The following is a 7,303-nucleotide window of genomic DNA, read 5'->3' as shown; positions in this document are numbered from 1 at the left end:
GGCCCAAAATATGTCATTGGGGCTCAAGTCCATAAGAAAAGCCCGTAAACAATAACAAACTTTTTTGAAAAAATTGTATATAATAGCAAACTATTAATTCAAATTAAATGTTATAACCATAATTTGATTTAATTGTACCCCATAGAAAACTGTTGCTATTTCGCCTCTCTCCCTGGTGAATCTCGCTCGCCACTCTCGTTCTCCCTGGGCAGTCTCGCTCGCCTCTCTCACTTTTATACAAACACAAATGTATAAAATGTGTTTATGTTTGTATAAAGCAAGAGAAAATTGTATGTATATATATATATATATATATTCATTCCCCTCTTCTAGATCTCGCTCGCCACTCTCCCAGATCTTGCTCGCCACTCTCACTCGTCTCTCACACTTTATACAAACATAAATGTATACATTGTGTTTGTGTTTGTAGAAAGCGAGAGAAAATTGTATATACAAATGCATATATTTTCTTCCTATACACTTATGATTATACAAATACGATCTTCCCCTGCCCAGTTTTCTTTTATCTTTCTCTCTTTCTCGCTTTATACAAACACAGATTATACAATTTATTCTTTTGTATAGGTATACCGAAACAGATTATACAATTGCTTCTTTTGTATATATGTATAGCGAAATAGCCATCTTCTTTTGTATATATGTATAGCGAAATAGGCATAGCAAACATAAAGTTTGCTATAGAGCGCAATTATGCAAACTATAGCTATAGCATACAAATATGATTTTTGTGTTTGCTATATGTAAAAGTTTGAGAGGACACTATTTATCGGCCACATTTAAAGCCTATCGGCTATTTGGATTTATTTTTACTTAAAATCGTGGGAACATAACATAAATCTCACTAGTTTAGAATTTAATTATGTGTCTTTCCGTGTGAATTTTTGAAATTACTATTTTTATCAGATTTCGGTCCCCAAATTACACATGTATCTAGAGTGTTAGATTACATTTATATCAAATACATAGGGTCAAAATCAAGTATAATGTGTTTCAGATACACTATATTAAAGTGGATTTACATGTTTTTGGGATAGACTAACTCTCTCGCTAGCCTCTATCCTATATGACTCATATTTCTCCCCATGTAAAATACAAATTCTAGTATCCCAAATATATGTATCAAATGTGATTCACATGTATATGGGATATACTCCCTCAATCCCTAATTACTTGTCCACTTTTCATTTTTTAATTGTCCCTAATTACTTGTCCATTTTGACAAATCAAGAAAGGACAAATTTTTTTTACCTATTATATCTTGAATTAATTACTTTGAAAATGTAGAACTTTTTGAAAATCTTAAGTTTTTAATTCATCCACTTCATAATTAATAGGGATAAAATGGTAAACTCACTATGTCAATAATTATTTTCTTAATAGGTATGTCAATTAAAAAATGGAAAGGAATTAGGGATAGAGAGAGTACTGATTATTTGCTCACCTCCCTCCTATATTTCAAACTATAGAAGAATTAGTAAATAAAATAGAAATATTTGTATAATTAAGTAGTTTTTTTCTAAAACAAAGTGTTTATAAACAATTTTAAAATTAGTCAAACATTCTAAAACTACTTAAAAGTTGTTTTGGCCTTACCTAGCTTAAAATAAGTCAATTCAAACATGCTCTTAACCTTTTCCTCCCTTCATTTCAAATTAATTGAATTGTCGAGACATTTTTTCATTTTTTCAAATCAACTTAATTGTTCAATTTTCAAAACTACTTTTAAAATATTCTTCCAATTTTACTCTTCATTAGTTACTGTTGAAATTAGTTATTATAATTAATGTTTAGTTATTTTAACCATAAATTTGACAATAGTTAATAAAGGTAAAAATAGAAAGGTATACATAATTTATATCTTCATTTTCTTTTTTTTTAAATATGTGAAACACCTCAACAATTCGATTAATTTGAAATGAAAGAAGTATCATTTTTCTAAAATCATTTAATGGTAATCAATATTTGGTAATTTCATATAAAAAGCGGATTTCGCTACTGCTGCGGCTGCTTCACTCATCTAGAATTTGAGCTTATCATATATTCCTCTATTTCAATTTATGTGACACTTTTAATTTTTTGAGGGTTAAATAATTTAAGATTGATCTGAAATTTGTGCATGAAATCTTTGATTTTTTTAAATGAAATTTATATATTTTCAACTACGTAAAAAGTACTATAAGCTACAATAATTGATAATTCAAAATGTTTTAAAAATGTATAAAAACTTACGATCAAAACTTGTTTGAATCTCAAAATCGGAAAAGTCTCATATAAAATGAGAGGGAGGGAGTATTTTCTATTCATCGATAGATTCCATCCATCCCACGGCAGTCATACAACAATGACATTCTCAGCAACAGTGACGTGTTAATTTTTTTTCACGCAAGTATAAGAAGTTGATTTCAAACCTAGAAAATCAAATTAATCTCAATGGAATTTTGAGCTTGATCCCAAAACTTCAAATTTTGAATTCGTTCCTGGCGATTCCTTTCAGCCTTCTAATCCAAACGTATCCGTCGACCGTCATCACATGAAAATCAAGACCAGATCAGCTCGCTGCTAATAATGACTATTTCATAAAATTAAAATGATTATCTGTTTTGACATATGCTTGAGATTTCACTAATTATAATATTTGGCATTAGAGCTGATAAAAAGGGCCGGCTCAGCCCCATCCGGCCCAAGCCTCGGGGGTTAAGGAATTTAAAGGGTTAGGGCGGGTCGGCCCTTCATTGCTGAAAATGCATAACCCAACCCAACCCAACTCTAGAAGGGCCGAGGGATAAGGCGGTCTAGCCCTTCAGTTTTTCATTTTTTCCTTTTCAAACTTATAATTCTATAACATCAAGAAAATGAGAAGATTTTCAAATCAAATATGGCTAACAATGGTGTTGTTTCAATAACACTAGCAAAAAAATCTAGTGTAATTAGCATGTATCTCGCTTACCATATACAAGAGTGAGATAAGAGAGTGAAAAGCAAGATGGGAGGGAGGCGAGGGCGCGAGATTTGTCTATGTATCCTAGATACATGCGAATCTACTTAGATAGAGTGTATCTAGAACAAATTAACCTAATTTTGAGTCCATATATTCTGAGATACATGTATCTGGACGTACCAAAATCTGGTAAGATTCATAATATTACAACTTAACGTGTATTTAAGTAATTAGATGATATACTAGTGAGATTATTGTAAGTTACCCTTAAGTAAAAAGTTTTGGCCCATGGGCCGACTCCGACCCGTCCCCGATTAAGCCTCAAGGTCAAAGGCTTATATGGGCTGGACTTATAAGCTCTAGTTTTAAATGGGCTTAAAAAATCTTATCTCAATCCTACCTTAATAACGGATTGAATTGAGTCGGCCTCATGGGATAAGCCCGTTTTGACGACTCTATTTGTCACCATAAGATCCCGTTAAGTAAGCTTAACGTGTATAGATCTAAAATACCATACTTAGTTACATAATGCGCATGCAAAAGAAAATGTATTTGGTATTTATAGATTGGGACGTGTATAGATCTAAAATACCAAATAAATGGGACAAAACATGAGTAAAATATTCATTGTGTCATTAAATATTTATCAAATAAGAAAATGTATAATTCTTTTTCGCACAAATTAAAAAAGATATAACTAAATTGGGATAGAAGCAATAGGAGATATCAGTTATAAAAATATACTTTCTCCATTCATATTAACTGAATTTTAGGTTTTTCTTATATTGTTCAAAATAATTGACTAGTTCAAAGTTTAAGATAAATATTTGAATTTATATTTTATTTGACTTTTCTTTTAATAAATTTAAAATTTTCTAAAAGATAAATTATACTAATTACAAAATTATATTTATGATTTGACAGTTGTTTCATAAATTCAATTAATATAGAATACATCGAGTAGAATATAAAGGGACATAGGACATGAAAAGTTAGCTGGATTGCATTATAACTTTTGAGTTGTGAATTGTGATACATACACATGACATGAATCAACTGAGCAAATTTGTCACTTCCAACATTTTCATGATGCAGATAGTCTGTAAAAATTAACTTATAGTGCAAAGTCGACAAGGACAAAACCTGAGAAAGCACTCACATAATTTATCCTACCTACTTTCTAAATTAACACATTCTGTTCGAGAAGTTCTCACTTATGGAGTACTAGATATAAGTGCCCGTGCTAGTACGAGTTCAATATGTTATTTGTTTTATCTCATTTTATGTGATATGGATAAAATTTAAAGAGTGAATTAAATTTTGATATGATTTTAAAATATTTTAAGTTGTTAATTATTGTAATTTTTACGTGATTTTTAAATAATATAAATTACTTTCATTGTCCCAATATATGTAGCACAAATAGAATTTCAAGAGTCAATATGTTGTTAATTATTGAGATTTACAATATTTTTTACATAGTTTTCAAATTAAATAATACATGTTACTTCTCTTGTCCCATTTTATGTGACACAAATATATTAATTTTAGTTGTCAATTATCATGATTTATAATATTTTTTATGCAAATTTTAAATATATAAAAAAAATTTAAAAAAAACAAACAAATTAAAACGGAGAAAAAGTAGACAAATATATATGTAAGTGTGGAACCACACATGTGAAGCAGTCAGACCGCCACATGTGTGGTTATCCACGCTTATATATAAGCAGTAGATTTTTTTGTCTCACTTTATGTGGCATGAATAAAATTTAGAGAGTCAATTAAATTTTGATATAATTTATAAATATTTTAAGTTGTTAATTATTGTAATTTTAAAATAATATATGTTATCTTCCTTGTGCCAATAAATATAGCACAAGTAGAATTTCAAGAGTCAATATGTTGTTAATTATTGAGATTTACAATACTTTTTACGTAGTTTTCAAATTAAATAATACATGTTACTTCTTTTGTCCCATTTTATGTGACACAGATATATTAATTTTAGTTGTCAATTATCATGATTTATAGTATTTTTTATGCGATTTTTAAATATATTAAAAATTAAAAAAATAAAACAAACAAATTAAAACGGAGGAAAAAATAGACAAATATATATGTAAGTGTGGAACCACACAGGTGAAGCAGGCATGTTGATCTCCACCTGTGTGGTTATCCACACTTATATATAAGTAGTAGATATGAATTACGACCCGTTTGGCCGTAAAAATATTTGGGAAAAATTTAGGGGGAAATTTGAGAAGTGGTGTTTGGTCATATTATATCTTGACAAATATAGTTGCCAAGTATCCCAAGTTCCCAAATACTAGAAAAAAAATAATATTTGGGTCAAGTTATAATATTTGAGAATTTTAAAAAATTCAAAAATTACTCCAAACTTTTATATTTTATAAAAAATATTCATTATTTATTAAATCCAATTAATATTTGTTATTACCTCCTCCGGAAAAGTTTGAGTTGTAATTTGAGTGATAAAATTGAGAAAAAAGAACAATTTGTTAATGTATTGATTGCCTATATTGTTATTTTGTTATTGTTGATTGTTATCAATTATATTATAAGGTTATTTTTTAATAAAACATATTCATTATAAAATGATAATATAAATTTATGGGTATTTTAAATATTTTTTAGAACTTATGGGTATAAATCATATTTTTTGGAATAGATAAATATTTTTGAGAAAATTTGAGGCCAAACACTTGGTAAAACTTCACTCAAAGGTCAAACACTAGCTTAATTTGAGCTAGCTATCAAAGCAAATTTTGATGGATTAAAATAAGCTGAGTTATGGACAAGTCAATAATGAGCCTAAACTTAGAAAGATTAAACGAATTATGATTTCACGAATCAATATAATTTTATCATCATGTTACTCAACTCATAAGTTAAAAGAACCACCTTTTTCAAAGCTAATTTCGAAATTATTGAGCATGTGAATAAATAATTAATCAAGAATATGAATGGCTCATTTTTAAAGGTTACCATCAGTTCCAGATCTTTAAATATATGGAATATAATGTTAAACTCAAAATAAAGACAAGAAAGCTCATGTATTTGTCCGTGAATGCGCTATAAAACAATCTTAACCTATTTTCTACTTTAAACAACCCAATCTTTCTTAGTCAGAATTGTCTTATAATACTTACATTTGTTTGGTGAGTTTTTTTAGTTATTGAAGTGGGCAATCTACGTTTCCATGACGTTGACATCAAACTTTTCTAGTACATGTTACTTCTACTATTTTGCTTTCTCAACTAATTGAATATAAATGCTTTTGTATATATATATTTTTAAAAATATTTTAATCTATGAGAAGATAATTATAAATATTTTGGATATTTTCATGCTGTAAAAAAACTATTTATTACACTTATAATGAATTAAATTTTAATTCATTATACTAGGATATGTGATTCAAAATACAAAATTGAATGATCTTTTCGGTTATCAACTAATAACTTGCGGACATATTAGTCTCTCCCAAAGTACCTCCGATGATATTGATATATGTAAATTAAAGTTTGATTATAGTTATCGAGGGGTTGAATTTGAAAAAAACACGTGAAATTTATGATGACCAAGAACAAAAAGTTTGGGAAATTAGGGGGGGAAGCTGCCATCCTGTTCCACTAACTAGAGAAGGGTAACAGTTAACCCCCTTTCATATGATAATGTCATAAATATCTAAAATTAGGAAAAATTAAAAAGTTAACTAGAAACTTAACGTTACACGTTAATCATGGTAAATGGGAAAGGAAGATCTAGATTCTTCATTTATTTTTTAAAATTACAAAATAAATTTGGGATAGGAAAAAAAAGAGCATGATAAATTAATATACTCTTTAATTCAATTGGTATGTATATTCTTCGATTTTGTTTGTGCACAAATAGATAGTTAAATTTGTATAAAATTAAATAATTATACACAAGCATTCTACGTGGTATAATACACCTAGGACGCCATTTAAGACATAGAATTGTTATGTAGGACGTCATATAAGACAAATATGTCTATTTATCAGTTTTATACAAATTGAAGTGTATATTTGTTCATAAAAATTGAAAGACATAGATGACAGTTAAAACTAAATTGAAGGACATATTTATGTATCATGCCAAAAGAAAATTAGGGTGCAAGATTATATGGTGAAAAATAAAAAATTGCTCATGTAAATAATAAAAGTTTAAATAGTCAAAAAATATTAAAAAGAAAATACATCGTGGACTAAACAAATAAAAGTATAATGTTAAGTATTATAAATTTCAATTTTTGCATATCAATATTATGAAAAAATACATTGTATAATGTTAGTCAAA

This window comes from Solanum verrucosum, unplaced genomic scaffold (assembly GCF_900185275.1).
Source record: "Solanum verrucosum unplaced genomic scaffold, falcon-dt-bn FXZP01000009.1, whole genome shotgun sequence".
Taxonomy (NCBI): Eukaryota; Viridiplantae; Streptophyta; class Magnoliopsida; order Solanales; family Solanaceae; genus Solanum; species Solanum verrucosum.
Note: the sequence above shows the minus strand (reverse complement) of the source record.